The sequence below is a fragment of the Aquarana catesbeiana genome, linkage group LG01, assembly GCF_042186555.1.
Source record: "Aquarana catesbeiana isolate 2022-GZ linkage group LG01, ASM4218655v1, whole genome shotgun sequence".
NCBI lineage: Eukaryota > Metazoa > Chordata > Amphibia > Anura > Ranidae > Aquarana > Aquarana catesbeiana.
Genome location: NC_133324.1, coordinates 471,421,197 through 471,437,289, shown reverse-complemented (window position 1 = coordinate 471,437,289; position 16,093 = coordinate 471,421,197).

The window sequence follows — 16,093 nt, the reverse complement described above, 5'->3', positions numbered from 1 at the left end:
GGAAATTAACCATAGTTATACTTTAATGTAAGTTTATTTTTCTTTATTTTCTTAACTTATTAAAGATTTATGTTAAACATAGTGTAGAGAAATTCTGTGATAAACGCATGTAATGTGGGCAGTGCAATATGTAGGTGGGGCTTTGTGCGGGTGTGGATTGAGTGTGGGCTGGGACACAGGGGGCCCTATGATATCCTATTGCCCGGGGGCCCCATGAGCTGTCAGTCTGTCCCTGCTGACTTGAGTATCTTTACATGACAGTTTAGAATGATACCTAAAAATCTTTGCAGTCGGAAATCTTGAGCCTGTCTTTGCCCAAACCTCCTTTTGAAAATGCTAATTGCATTGCTCTAGTCATCTCAGCCAGCACTGAAATTAACTTGGTATACTTAACGCAGTTTTACTCTTACTTTGACAAAGCAGTTGTTTTATTTCTGTAAAAAAGGTTAAAGTTTCAAGAAGTTTGTAAAAGGGCTATAGACTAATTGTGTGCAGGAGTAACAAACATGTAATAATATGAGATATGTTGATGACCATGAGGGTAGGGGGAACGCAATAGCGCCCACTACCTATGGGATTAGGGACAAGACAAATAACAGTTTAATACATAATTTAAATTTCAGTTAATTTATTGGTCACTTACCTGTCAGCTGACTTTTAAACTTCTAGAAATTTCTACAGTTGATCAGGTGATCCAACGAACCTATAAAAACAAAGAAGAGGTTATAAAAGCATCCAAACCAACGAATTTTACTCAGAACAATGGCTGCAGCAGAAGAAAAAGGCACCCCTGCGTTGTTCTCTCACTTGCCGTGAATTCTTTGCTGTGTCAGCTGATGGAGAGGGCCTCTGCTCCAGATGGTGATGTCTGGATGAGATCCTGCTTATCTTCTGGCTCTTCCATGGCTTCACGGGCTCCTCTCCCCCCTCCTTTCAAAGCTGTTGTCCCAGGTTTTCCTCCTTTTTCGAAAGCCTTGTCGCCTGTCTCTCCAGCGCCTTCCCCTTCACTCCCCCTTGTTCCTCCGTCCCATACTATTCCTTCTTCCTCTTTTGCTGTGGCACCCCTGCGTTGTTCTCTCACTTGCCATGAATTCTTTGCTGTGTCAGCTGATGGAGAGGGCCTCTGCTCCGGATGGCGATGCCTGGATGAGATCCTGCTTATCTTCTGGCTCTTCCATGGCTTCACCGGCTCCTCTCCCCCCTCCTTTCACAGCTGTTGTCCCAGGTTTTCCTCCTTTTTCGAAAGCCTTGTCGCCTGTCTCTCCAGCGCCTTCCCCTTCACTCCCCCTTGTTCCTCCGTCCCATACTATTCCTTCTTCCTCTTTTGCTTATACAACGGCTTCTCCTCCTCCTGTGCAGCCGCTTAATCCTTCCTCCTCTGTTTCTCCGAATGGCAGCTCTTCGGTTCCGACAGGATCGCTTGTCTCCGGCCCTCCTGCGTCATCCATCAATCAGCTAGTCACTGAAGGCGATGCAGGAGCATGCACAGTTCCAACCGGACGCCCGTGGAGATTGAAAAATTTTTGCGGGAGCCAGCCTCCTGCAAAAAAGACGAGAATTGAGGGTAAATTTAAAAAATCTTTACTCTCTCATTCTCCCCTTTCTGTACCATTAAAAGAAAATGCTTTAATAGATAATGCATCTTCTAGAATTGTTAATAAGTCTCTGTGTCAGCAGCCTATACAATTTAATGATCATACATTGCATGGAAATGATTCTATTACGAATGCTGTTAATTCTTCTGCTGGCAAAAATGTTGCATGTCTATCTGAATCAAGCTCATCTTCGTCTCTGTCTTTTACCAATGCTTCGAATATGGTTTCTTTGCCTTTTGTTCATTTGCCAGATCCTGTAATTCATTCATCAACTGCTGCTGACATTTCCATGGAATCCACTGAACAAGCTGCGTCTTCATCTGACACTGTACAGGTCAATAATTCTGGTGAGTCCGAACAATTGCGTTCGTTATTATTGTCTTTTAATTCCTTTACTGACTATTTTAAACGCTGTATTAGTAATTTGCCTTCTAGCTCCGAAAATTTGTTATTGCAAGCTTGGAAAGATGTTGATACGTCTGCTTCACATGCAACCAACGCATACTTTATCGCTTGTAGTGCCTTCCTTTTCAGTGACCGAACGTGTCTCTATTCCTTTGGTCCCCGAGAGTTGTTTCAAAGAAGCATTATGCCGCGTACACACGATCGGACTTTACGACAGACTTTGCTCGGCGGACTTTACGCCGAATTTTGTCGGCTCCTTGCGCCGGACTTAAAAAGGGACGGACTTGGACACACACGATCACTGCAAAAGTCCGCTGGTTTGGAACGCGGTGACGTGCAGCACATACGACGGGACTATAAAAAGGAAGTTCAAGCCCCACTACGGCACCCTTTGGGCTCCTTCTGTTAATCTCGTGTTTATCTTGTGTTAGTAGAAGTTTGGTTAGAGATGATTCGCTATTTTCACACTTCAGCTTATTTCGATCATTTTCTGCTGTTCAGTTTGTTCTTGTGAGGTTTGTATCTGCTTTTCAGTGTGTGTTGGTCAGTTCGTAACCTGCCTAGCAGGCCGTTCTGGTCCGCTCGTTCCTGATTTATAGGTCGTTCTTCATAGGCCTTGCTGTTCTTCAGTGCGTTTGTCATAAGTTTGTTCGTTTGACCAGCCGACCGTTTTGAAGCCATGTCGCGTGGACGTACTCGTTCTCGAGTTCGTGCTGCGTGGGGACTTGGTGTTGGGGTTAATACTTTGACCCGAGTCCAGTCCATGAACAGGGCGAGGAGGAGTTCATGGATGAAGAATTGGTTGCGCCAGCGTGACCAATTCTCGCATATGCCTTTGCTCCGTGAGCTCCGTGAGAATAATCCTGAGGATTTCAGGGATTATCTCCGGATGACGGACCCCGTTTTTGAGCGTCTGCTGGCTATGCTGACCCCCTATATCAGCAGGCAGGATACCTGCATGAGGCAAGCCATCAGTGCGGAGCAGAGGCTAGTTGCCACTTTACGTTACTTGGCGACTGGGAGAATTCTTCAGGACTTGAAGTTCTCAACAGGCATCTCCCCCCAGGCTCTGGGGATAATAATCCCAGAGACTTGTTCTGCCATCATTCAGGTCCTGCAGAAGGACTATATGAAGGTAAGTTTTATCCTTTAACATTACATGATATGTATTAAATGTTTGCTAATGTATTGTCTAAATGTCCTCGTTACCTAATTACCATGCTTGGAATATGCTGTGAATGTCCCCATTATCTTCATGCATGCCTGTTTTTTTGACATTAATCATTTATTGCCCTACATGCATATTTACATTCAATAACCTCCCCACCATGCAATCCTGGGTCCATTTATATCTCTAGCCTATAGTCCCTTAGAACAATGTATATTGTCAGCTCCATTGTACTGTTTGACCCTCCCCCACCCCCTCAAATGTTTGAAACTGTCAGATGTGTTTTTGACCCTAATTAGAACCCCTTCCCCACCCCCTCAAATATTTGAAACTGTCAGGTGTGTTTTTGATCCTAATTAGAACCCCTCCCCCACCCCCCTCAAATGTTTGAAACTGTCAGGTGTGTTTTTGACCCTAATTAGAACCCCTCCCCCACCCCCTCAAATGTTTGAAGCTGTCAGGTGTGTTTATTAACCTAATTAGTACCCCTCCCCCACCCCCTCAAATGTTTGAAACTGTCAGGTGTGTTTTTGACCCTAATTAGAACCCCTCCCCCACCCCCTCAAATTACAAACACACATAATAATAATGTTTGACTGCTGTTGTTCACTAATGTTTTTGTGTAATCTGATATCCAAGTTATGTTTAAAAGTACTTATCTTAATTTTTTATTTTTTTCACTCCACAGTTTCCTTCCTGTACACAGTAATGGCAGACTGTGGCCTCCCAGTTCGCTGACCATTAGGACTTTCCCAACCGTGTCGGGGCGATTGACGGAAAGCATGTCGGCATTGTGCCACCACCCCATTCGGGGTCTTATTTCTATAACTACAAGAGGTTCCATAGTGTAGTTTTGATGGCGGTGGTCTTGGCACATTTGGACTTTGTGTTTGTGGATGTGGGGAAGAACAGCCGGATGTCTGACGGAGGAGTGTTTGCACAGACCGAGCTGTGCCAGCATCTCCAGACTGGTGGCCTGGGATTGCCACCTGATGACCAGAATGTGGATGGACTCCCCTCAGTTTTTATCGCTGATGAAGCGTTTGCTCTCGGTGAGCATTTGATGAGGCCGTTCCCCCAAAGGACACTCACCCCTGAGATGAGGGTATTTAATTACTGGATGGCCAGAGCAAGAAGAGTTGTGGACAATGCCTTTGGGATTCTGGCCAGCCGGTTTCGTTTGTTCCTTTCAGCCATAAATCTGGCGGACTATAAAATTAATCACGTCATACTGGCTTGCTGCATAATCCATAACTTTTTACGAAGACATTCGGCTACATATATTACCTCTGTTGGGCCTGAGGCCGAACACTGACAGGCCTGGAAATTGGCCATATTAGCTTGGCCCCCCGAACCGCACGTCAAGTGCGTGAGCGATATGTGAATTATTTTAATGGTCGGGGGGCCATTGCTATTCAACAAGAGCTTTAATTTTTACAAAAAAAAAATTTGGATAAAATATCTTGTTTTTCTTCTTGTTTGCATTTAGTTTGGTCTGTCTCCTAGTGCACTTGTAGTAGTGGCAAGTGCATTTACCTTTAGTTAATAAGGCCCTTTGTCACTGTAACCACACAAAAATTTGCAAAACATATTATTGAGAAATAATCAGCCACACACATTGTAGTAGTAAAAACATTTTACTGTGTGCACATTGAAAGGTGCATTTTTTGAAACATTTTTTGTTTTTTTTTTGTTTTTTTTATTTTAAAAAACTGTTTGTTTGTTTTTTGAACGTTATTAAAGGCATATTTAAACAAAAATAGACCTTGTTTCAAATCTTAAAATTCACAACAGTGTTTTGAAAAACATACAAAAAAATAAAAGAACTTACAAAGTTCAACATTTTAATAATGGTGCTGGTGATGTCACCCTTGTAAATCGTTAATTTTTAAGATGCTCAAAATTGAGCATTATAAAAGGGTCAAGTCAACATGTGCTATCTCCCATCATGGGTGAGCAATGTATGTGTTTTGTGTGTGCAATCCCTTTGTTCCTCTCACCACTAAATAATTTTGAGGATGAAGGGGTTGCAAACACAAAACAAGTACATTGATATCCCATGATGGAAGATAGTACATGATGACACACCGTCTGCATCATAAAAAATCTTTTTGAAGGAAAAAACTCTAAAAAAATATTTGAAGAAGAAACAAACTTCACAAGGAAATGAAGAACATGATTGATGTTTTTAGGCAAAATGTTATTATATTCTGCCCAAACCATCAATCATGTTCTTCATTTCCTGTTGCATGGAGTCCAGGCGAAGTTTCATGCTGTGAATTTGGTCACGCATTTGATCAATTTGGCAATTCCACAGCATTATCTGGCCAATCAGTCTTTGGGCACTGTCTGTGCTGAATGGCTCTGCCGCTTGACCTTCCACAACCAGAAGCTCACCTAAAATGTGTGTAAAAAAAAAGGGTTAAAATATGCACGCCTAAATACATTACCTTAAGCTGGGGTGTCAGTCACTCACTTGGTGGGGTTGAAAGCTCGCATACTTCCTCCACCTCTCCTTCCTCCAGCTTGTCGGGTGGGCGTGGTCTTGGGTTTGGGCTATCTTCAGCCTCAGGCTGGTGACTTGGGGGGGTCCTGGGATCCTTGGACTGGTGTCTGAGTCTTTTCTCCCCTATGATAATTCAACAAAAGGTATAGTTAAAACACAGTGATATTTTATATTTTTAAAAATAATCTGAAACGTTGGTTATGAGTTGTGGACAATTGCCTTTTTTTGTCCTCAAAAATTTAGAAGACAGGATGAACATTACCTATGAACAACAATTATAAACAATACACATTTTCATGCAAGTTTCACAGATGCAGACACCTCAATGATCTCCTATGTGTATTACCCCTCAAAAATTTCTTTATGGTCACATAGTACACTAGTGCTCGTGAGTCCAGATGTGGAGCCAGCTGCTGTGTCCTGTCCTTACATTACACTGAATCATTTTTGAAAAAGCATTATATTTTCCAACACATCTACACCACATCAACAAATTTTGGGAATAAGAAAAATTATCAAGGCCTAAATGTATATGTCCAACCCTGTACCATCGTATTTGGCGAAAAAAACCCGTCATTTTCTTTAGTATCATATGTCTTTTACAAAGAACGGTCTTTACGAACGATGCTGTATAAACGAAAAAAATATGGATCAGCATGCAAGTTAAGTATCTCAATAGGAAAACACAACAAGTACTTAATTTTTTTAAGCAGCTTCTTTATTCGCCAATATTGCTCTGGCTCCCGACTTTTGATGTCAGACCACCGCTTCCTCAATTGTTCTTTCGACCGTTTAGTGCCAAATTTAGCTTCTAGAGCGGTGACAACTGAGGACATTATTTTGTCCTTATGCATATTCGGTTGTGTGTACGGTCCTTTTTTGCCATCGTAATCCTCCCTTCTCAATATGGACACCATCTCCACCATTTCTTCAAAAGCCATGTTGGTGGCCTTATATCTCCTCCGGGATGTGGATGGTTGTGGCTCCGGGCTTTCCTCCATGCTACTTCCACTGATTCTCTCCGCCATCTTTCTCTATCTACTCCCACTGTGCAACGAAGAGTGAAGGGGCAGGAACAAATCGTACTAAAGAACGTCAGGGGCGGGCGACGCAGGCGGAGCATGACACATGCGCAGTGTATATAAAGCTATTACGATGGCCTACGTAAGTCCGTGCGGAAGTAGCAAGCGTCAGAAACGAAGGTGTGATTAAACGTGGGAGTGTGTGTGTATATGTGTCCCCTAGATTCTTCACAAAATAATCCTGGGAGTTCTGACTGACATTACAATTTTGATCTTGTGTCTTGTCTTCCAGCAACAATGAATCCCTTTAAAGAGGCTGATTTTTTGTCGAGATTTATCGATTTATATCAGGAAAACAAAAACCTGTGGGAGGTCAAACACCCACTATATTTCAATCGAGCTGTAAGGAAGGCAACACTGGGCACACTTTTAGAATTTGTAAAGACTCGAGTCCCCCAGGCAGACCTCAAGTTTGTGGACAAGAAAATTGGTATCTTGCGAAACATGTATAAGTGGAAACACAATAAAATCCAGGAGTCGCTCAGATCCGGAGCAGCAGCCGACCAAGTTTATGTACCCAAGTTGTGGTACTACCACAAAATGCGATTCCTGGATGACCAGACAGAAGCCAGGCAATCACTTTCGACCCTTCCCCCCACCCTTCCCCCCACCCTTCCCTCCAGCCTTCCCCCCCACCCTTCCCTCCAGCCTTCCCCCCACCCTTCCCTCCAGCCTTCCCCCCACTCTTCCCTCCAGCCTTCCATCCACCTCCACCCCAGCTGAGGAGTCCCAGGAAGAACTGGGCCTTTTCAGCCTTGATGAAGTGGATGCGCCCAGCTTCAGCCAGGTATCCTTTTTTGGGGAATTTGTGATTGTGTAAATGTTATTAATGATGTTAACGTGTCAAATTTGTAAGTGCTTCATAAAAAATTACTTCATCACAAATATTAATATGTAGACATATCACTAGACAGTAGTGGCCAAAAATATACTTCTGCATAGGTGTGCGCAGCCTCTTGCATTAGGGTGTGCACCCCAAAGCTCAAATACATATGCATGTGTATATGTACTGATGGTGTCAGTAGGGCAGTGGACAGTGTCATTATTTTTATTTTATTTTTAAATAAATTATTGTATTTTGTAACAATTTTTTGGTGGATGAAATATCAGTGGTCTAAACAGGGGGGAATATGCACAACACAAGGCGAGTAGGGTGTGCCCAGGCACACCTGGCACACCCTGTGTGCACGCCTATGTACTTCAGATATTGTTGATCAGCTGGAATAATGGTGGGGTCAAATAGCTAGCCTTTAATATTTGTAGAGAATTACATTTGCAAGTCATGAGCTGAAAATTGTGTGTGATTGCGTAACCCAAAATTACAACTATGTCCTTTTTTTTGACACAGGATGACCTCAGCCAGGAGGAGGCCTTGACCAGTGGGAGAGAGGAGGAGGCCTTGCCCAGTGGGAGAGAGGAGGAGGCTGTGGCTGGGCCCAGTAGAAGCCGCACGGAGTGTCAGGTGCCTCCCCTCCGCATTCTCACCAAAAGGCCCAGAAGAATGACCCAAACTGAGGAGGAATCCCTAGCCCTCATTCGTGAAGCCAGCCAAATCCTCAGCACACCACCCAATGCAGAGGAGGCTTATGGGACATATATGGCCACCAGATTGCTGGAATTGGAAAAGGGGCAACGCCTCCTCTGTGAGGGTTTAATTTTTCAGGCCTATCAGAAGGGCTTGAGAGGGGAGCTTACTGCTACAACCTATCTAGCAGATGAAGCCACTCCTCCTCCTCCTCCTGCCCCAAGTACACCACCATAGGCCCAGCCTCTGAGGAAGGCTGCAGAGAAGCGTGGAGGGAAGGCTACAGAGAAGCGTGCAGGGAAGGCTCGACGGAAGACTCGAAAGTGATTGCCTGGTTTCTGTCTGGTCTGACTGTGCTCCCTAGTCGCAAGATACCAATTTTCTTGTCCTAAAACTTGATGTGTGTCCTGGGGGACGAAAGGCTTCACAGATTCTAAAAGTGTCTCCAGTGTTGCCTTCCTAATTTTTTGTTAACCCAAATAAATGGATTTTTTAGTTACCTTACATTATTGACTATGTGTTTTGAGTCCAAAACGACATTTTGTTTGGGAGTAGGCAGGTACAGGTCAAAAAAGACTATGGGGTTGATTTAATAAAAGCAAATAGACTGTGCACTTTGCAGAGGGCAGTTGCCCTCTGCAAGTGCAATTGCCCCAGAGCTTAGGAAATGAGGTAAGGCTTGACTTTGCAAAGAGTACCCAATCCTGTGCAAGGAAAATTCAAAAATCAGCATTTTTGCTTGCACATGATTGGATGATGGAATTCAGCAGAGCTTCTGCTCATTTACTAAGCTCTGGAGCAACTGCTCTTGCAGAGGGCAACTGCACTTTGCAAAGTGCACAGTCTTTTTCCCTTTAGTAAATCAATCCCATGTGTGTTTTTTCCAAAAGGCAAAATCTTTTCTAAAATCAAGTGCAAAGTACTAATGAAAATTGCACTTCAGAAATTGCACTGCAAGTGCACTTGTTGGAAGGGCAGTCGCTGAAAATCTAAGGGGAAGAGCTGAAATGAGGGGAAACTCTGCTGATTTTATCATACAATCATTTGCAAGAAAAAGGTTTTATTTTTTTGGGGTTCCTTGCATGTGCCCCTCGGATCCACAGCGAAGGCACTTCAAAATGCTCTTTCTGTGCAATTCCAGGTAGAATTTGCACTTGTAGTGAAAAATGAATTTGCCTTTGGAAAATAAACCCCCCTATGTCTAATTAACAAGGGACACCAACCTCATTAAGGTTCATTAAAACAACACAAAATATTAAGGTTATTGTGGTAACTTGAAACTACAAAAAAAAAAAAAAAAAAGTTTGTATAATTTAGCACACATTGTAAAATAGATAGTGTTTAAATCTAAAAAAAAAAAAAAAAAAGAGTCCAAAATCTAATTTAATACTTTATTTATGGAGATCTGGCTTTTTAAAAAATATCATATTAGTCATGGCATGGGGATAAATCATGAAGAAAGTACTTTGTGAGAACTCTGTGAATAAAAAGCAACCAAACAACTTCATTCCTCTCGCAATATAAAGAAAAAAAAAAAAACGCTGTATTAAAAGATCACAGAAGAGGAATGTGCTAGCTTCAATACGAAGGCTAGTTTTACCAGATCGAGCGCTTCCGTCTTGTAATTGCTTCAGAGCATGCGTCAGTTTGAGTTCGTCGGACTAGCACACAGACGACCGTTTTGTCCGCTAGAAAGAAGAGTCCGTCGGATAGATTTAAAACATGTTTCAAATCTAAGTCCGTCCAACGGACGGACTTAGATTTGTTTGTTTGAGCAAACAAAGTCCGCTGGAGCCCACACACGATCGAATTGTCCGACGAAATCCAGTATGCCGGACCAAGTCTGCCGTAAAGTCCAATCGTGTGTACGCGGCATTAGTTTGCAAAGTCTCCCCTCTTGGTTTTCATTTATCAGCCTCAATTAAAGAAAGAATCTGGAGAGGCGATTACATTGACCTTCTTTCTCTCCTTCCTTCTTTTAAAGAAAATCGTTTAGATAAAAGGGACTCTGATAAATTTGATGATTAAAAACGCAAACATGTGCCTCATTCTTTCAACAACTGGCTTCAGGCATTCTGTATATATGCTAGTGTCATGGGCGAAAAACACCCAGAATTGTGTTGTGGACTGTTTCAACACGTTGACATAATTCTCGAAGCATTTAAAAAATTTTCAGATTTGGCATGATTTTATTATGACGAGTCATTCCGGCAAAAGTTGGCGATTCATAAAAATCTAAAATGGAGTTCTAAAGATGTAGGCTTATGGCTGAATCTACTGATTCCGAGAAAAACTTTGCCGCCTTCTCTCCCTTCACAACAAGCGCCTTTTAAAAAGGGCTTGTGTTTTGGTCTTAATGAAGGGCAATGTAAATTGCCTAACTCTTGTCGCTATAAGCATGAATGTGCTACGTGCGCAGGTTCTCATCCCGCTAATCGCTGTTTCAAAAAATTGTCTCAGGTTGTTCCTTCTCATTCTAGGGATAATTTTCGTTCTGGCAATTACCCCAGTGAAACTAGCCGAAATGTTACCATTTCTACAAATTTGGCCAGATCGTCAGAAAGCGGGTCTCATTCTCGATGGCTTTTCTCATGGTTTTCGGTTGCCAGTTTTTGAGGGTACAGGTTGTATCCATCATGACAATCTCCCTTCAGTTTGTCGATTTCCTGCTGTAGTGGCTGATAAAATTTCTAAAGAAATTGTTGAAGGTAGAGTTGCTGGCCCTTTTCTTTCACCACCTTTTTCAGATTTTAGGGTTTCGCCTCTCGGTTTGATACATAAAAAAGGCAAAAATAGTTTTCATTTAATACACCACCTATCATTCCCTGTCGGTTCTTCTCTTATCGATTGTATTGACCCATTTGAGAGTTCCGTTTCTTATGCGTCGTTTGATGATGCCCTTTCGAAAATTTGTTTAATTGGTCAATCTGCTTTACTTGCTAAGGCTGACATTAAATCCGCTTTCCGTTTATTGCCTATTCATCCTATGGCTTTCAGCTCCCTTTGGTTTTTATTTTAATGAAGTTTATTTTTTCGATAAATGCCTTCCTATGGGCTGCTCATTATCCTGTAAATATTTTGAGGCCTTTGCTTGCTTTCTCGAATAGACAGTCTCATTTCTATCTGATTCTGATAGCTTGTTACATTACTTGGATGACTTTTTGTTTATAGGTCCAGCCGATTCTTCTCATTGTCTGTATTTGCTTAGTGAATTCCTTGTCACCTGTAGGCGTTTTGGCATTCCACTTGCGGAAGAGAAATCTGTTTGGCCTACTACCAGTCTCGAGTTTTTGGGCATTACCATAGATACTTCACTGATGGAATGTCGTCTCCCTTCTGCTAAAATTACACGATTGCGCGCTTTGGTTTCTTTTGTCATTTCTCGACCTAAGGTTACAGTTCGTACCTTACAGTCCTTATTGGGACTGCTCGCTTTTGCTACTAGAAATTTTACCTATCGGTCGGGTTTTTTCTGAAAGGTTGTACAAAGCATTAGTAGGTTTTAGGTCACCTTTTCACTTTGTTCGGATTACTTCGGATTTAGTTTCTGATTTATTGATTTGACATGAATTTTTGTCTTCTTATAATGGCAGTTATATTTGGCAAAGTCCTTTTTGTGATTCCTCTACTCTTTCATTATTTACTGATGCTTCCGGTTCGGTCGGTTATGGAGCCTATTGGTGCGGCAAGTGGTCTATGGACTTTTGGCCTACTTCATGGGTTGATCACGGTTTAACAAAAAATGTGGTTCTGCTTGAGATCTTTCCTATTTTAGTCGCCCTTGAACTCTGGGGTGATCGTCTTCGGAATTCACGTATTTTCTTTCATTCAGACAATAAAGGTGTTGCGTTTGCGATAAATTGTTTAACATCTAAATCTTTACCTGTTTTAGCAGTATTAAGAAGATTAGTTTTCAAATGTCTTGCCTTTAATTTATGGATTAAGGTTAAGTATGTTCCAGGCTCCATTAACAATATTGCTGATTCCTTATCCCGTTTTCAGCTGGATCGATTTCGCAGTTTGGCACCAGATGCGGACATTTTGGGTTCTCCATGCCCGGAACATTTGTGGTCGGTGGTTTGTCCTCCATGACTTCTGCTATCTCAAGTTCTTTGGCTCCTTCCACGTGAGCGCAATACAACGCCGCGTGGTCTCTATGGAGCTCCTTTTTACATTCTGCTAATGTTCCTGTTCACTATTTCTCTGAATTGTTGGTTTTGGCCTTTCTTGATGAGTTAATGAAAAGATCCTATTCTTCTTCTCATTTGACTAAAATTTTGGCGAGTATTTCCTTTTTTAATAATATGAGAGGTCTTCCTCCGTGCTCGCATTTCTTTTCTGTTAAACAAGCCCTGAAAGGGTACCGTAAAAAACATTTTAGAGTTGACGACAGAGTACCGATTACTTCTGACATTTTACATCGTCTGTTGCTTGCCTTGACCGTCATTTGTTATTCGGATTATGAATCCCTTCTTATGAATGTTTCCTTTTGCCTGTGTTTCCTCTGAGCTTTTCGCATTTCAGAATTACTTGCGAAGTCGAAGTCTTCTTGCAATGGCCTTTTAATTTCTGACGTTTTTATGCATAATGATTGCATCAGAATCTTGTTGGGCTTCAGCAAAACCGATCAATTAGGGAAGGGTCGTTGGATTGTCATTCACAGAATGGCTGATTCTCCATTGTGCATCCTTTCTTTACTATTGAAATATTTGCTGTTGCGACCTGACGGACGTGGCCATTTGTTGTTACACAGTTCTGGTCTTCCACTTACGCAATACCAGTTCAAGGCAATTTTGCGTAAATGTCTTTCCTATGTAGGCTTGGGTCACTTGCATATTACATCGCATTCTTTTAGAATCGGAGCAGCTAACGCAGCTTCACAGTTAGGTTTGTCGTCTCAAGCTATCAAAAATCTGGGAGGTTGGAAGTCCGACTGTTTCAAGTCTTATGTCAGGCCTAATCTATGTTTTTTCTAACTTCCTTTTAGGGCACTACTGTCATGTCTGGATTGTAGGACATTCATTCGTCTATTGGGCAAAAAGGAGAGCTTTATTGAGATGCTACGGTCTCAACTTGAGTCTTGACACCTCGTCTTACAAAGTTTCTTGGTTTGGCTACAGAGCCATGTCCTGGTTCAATCTACGTCCTGCTCTTGATAATCTATTTGCCTCTTTACCTACTCCATCTATTATTGTTTTTCATCTATCTGGAAATGATTTGGGTTCTTCTAAAACTTTGGATTTGTTGGCTCAAATTCAAACAGATCTTTTACATCTTCATACTGTTTTGCCTTCCACTGTTTTAATCTTCTCTGAAATTGTTCCAAGATTGCTTTGGTTAACTAATCCAGACTTTTCATACTTGGAAAAGATCTGTAAAAGGGTTAATAGATTAGTAGCAAAATTTATGCTGACCATTGATGGACTATCCTTCCGCCATGTTGATCTGGAAGGGGGTTCGCCTGGTCTCTATCGTTTTGACCTGGTCCATCTTTCAGATATCGGCTGTGATATTCTCAATTTGGATTTTAATACATGTGTAGAATTGGCCGTGGCCCGGGTGGGGTGCCAGGCTCGTGTTAATTAGGCGAGCCTGGCGTATGGGATAGTGGTTTTGTTATTGTTTGGTTGGTTCGAGCTTTTAAAGCTGAACCATTGGTATTTATAATCTATGAATGGTTATAAATGTTATATCGTCAAAGTAAAATGTATTGGTAATTATTATTGGTTATTTATATCGTCATACCAGTAATAAAGGGCCCCGGCCATTCATACCACATAATAAGTCTATTGGTTTTATTATATTTTAAAGTATAAGTTGAATAATATTTGGCCTCTAATCCCATCATTATTGCTACTACAACTCTTATTTTTTTTACTTACTAATAGCCCACTTCCTTCAGTACTTCTTCGCTGTGGGTGGGAGGGCTTAACATTTATACTGAATCCCTGATAAATGAGATGGTGAAAAAGACAGATTAAATACTGCAAATAGACTAGCTAATGTAGCACCCTCTACCAGAAGGTAGGTGCTAGTAAGGGTTGTTTTACTAGGTTTATACAACACAGCCCAAATTTAGGCAGGCTTATGCTGTGCACTAGACCTGTCTGTTTTGATTCTGGGGCTTGGAGTGTTTAGAGCAGCAGTGGGTGTGACCACCTGTGCTCCAGTCTGAGGCGCCTCCCCTGCTTGCAGGCAGAATGTTCTGGAAGAGGAGGCTGGAACTAGAGCTGGAGTGGCAGGCAGCATATATGGGAGCTCTGACCAATCCCAAACTGGCATTGGCAGGAGGCGGGCCTCCGATAAATGCTGAGGTGACATGCTGCTGGGGAGGAGAGTCGACTGAGTGAAGTGAGGAATGGAGTGCTAGACAGCCACAGGACCGCACCCCCATCTGGGGGAAATCGGGGAGTGGGATCGCAGGAGAAGGCCTGGGGAAAGCTATGACAGATCATTGCCTTCACATGGTCGCTTGCAATGTCTCTGTTACCACACGGTTGGTGGCAGGGAGCTCCTGGAGCAGAGAGAGCAGGAGAAGCTGTTGTTACGCATGGTCCAGGCAAATTCCTCATCATAGACTCAGGGCTGGAAGGTTGGAAGATGGGTGAGTGTTACCACAGTGGATGGCGGAGGTGCCAGGGAGTCTGTGAAGGGAACTCTTTAGTACACTAAAGGAGTCTGCATCAATACACACGGTGGATGATGGAGAATCCTGGATCAGGGAAGAGACTGTGGGTATGTGTGTCAAATCAGTGTGGCCGGGGAAGACGTGATTTTCTAGTTGGACTGGCTGGGAGCAGTAGTCCATTTCCTAGAACATAGACTTTAACCTACTAGGCCTCCGGGGAGAGGTTCTGCGGGTCTCAGGCCTAGTAGTAGCAAGTCACCAGAGCCAGTAGAGGGGCTTATTCAGAGTGAGTTCTTCATACCCATTTGAAGAGGATGTGTTATACCCTAATGTAACTACAAGTTTTGCAGGAGGAAACCAAGAGTGCAAGGAGCAGCAAGTTTGGGCTGGTGGTGAAGAGAACTAAGACCATTACTTTTACACCGTCAAAATTGATGTTTCTGTCCCTCACAGGTGATTGATGGAGAACTCTTAGTTAACAGTAGTCTGCATGGAGATGCAGGGAGCAATAGTCTGCATAGGAGATGCAGAGGGAGTAACAGTCTGCAGGGAGCTGCAGGAGAAGATTTCTACTTAGTCAAGTGTGCACATTCTATCTTCAGGCTCTAAACAGATCAAAGTATATTGAAACCTGTAAATATAATGGCAATGATTTATCCTATGGGCATCCCATATCCCAATCCCTATCCAAGTTGTACCCCCCAATAAAACAACAAAAGCAAAGCTCGCAAATGACTGTTCATTGTCTCTGGAAAAGATGTATGAAGTCTGGCAGTGGGGTGATTTGGCGGATTGTTTGTTACTTAGTAGTGCTGACACCATGGCTACACTAGCTAAAACCACTAAAACAAACTAAAAGTTAATTCTTTGAACCGATGCCTCCTCTTCCTTGACAACGTCTATCCACAGCAGAAGGCCCTGGTAGTGAAGTGACTATGATGATAGTTCTCAAATTACAGTCCTTGATTTTGAAATCCTTAGGACCAGTGACAATATAGAGGTCACCTGGGGAAGACCCATCAAAAATGTTGCTATGGGGCCCCATTATCTGTAGTTATGCCCCTACCAGGAACAAATCTTTAGGTAAGGACTTCCATCTTTAGTTGACATCCGTGATCTTTATATTTAATCCTGGTTAGCGACTTAGAAGTATTGAAGCCAGTTGGTCATTATAGCCAGGGAGC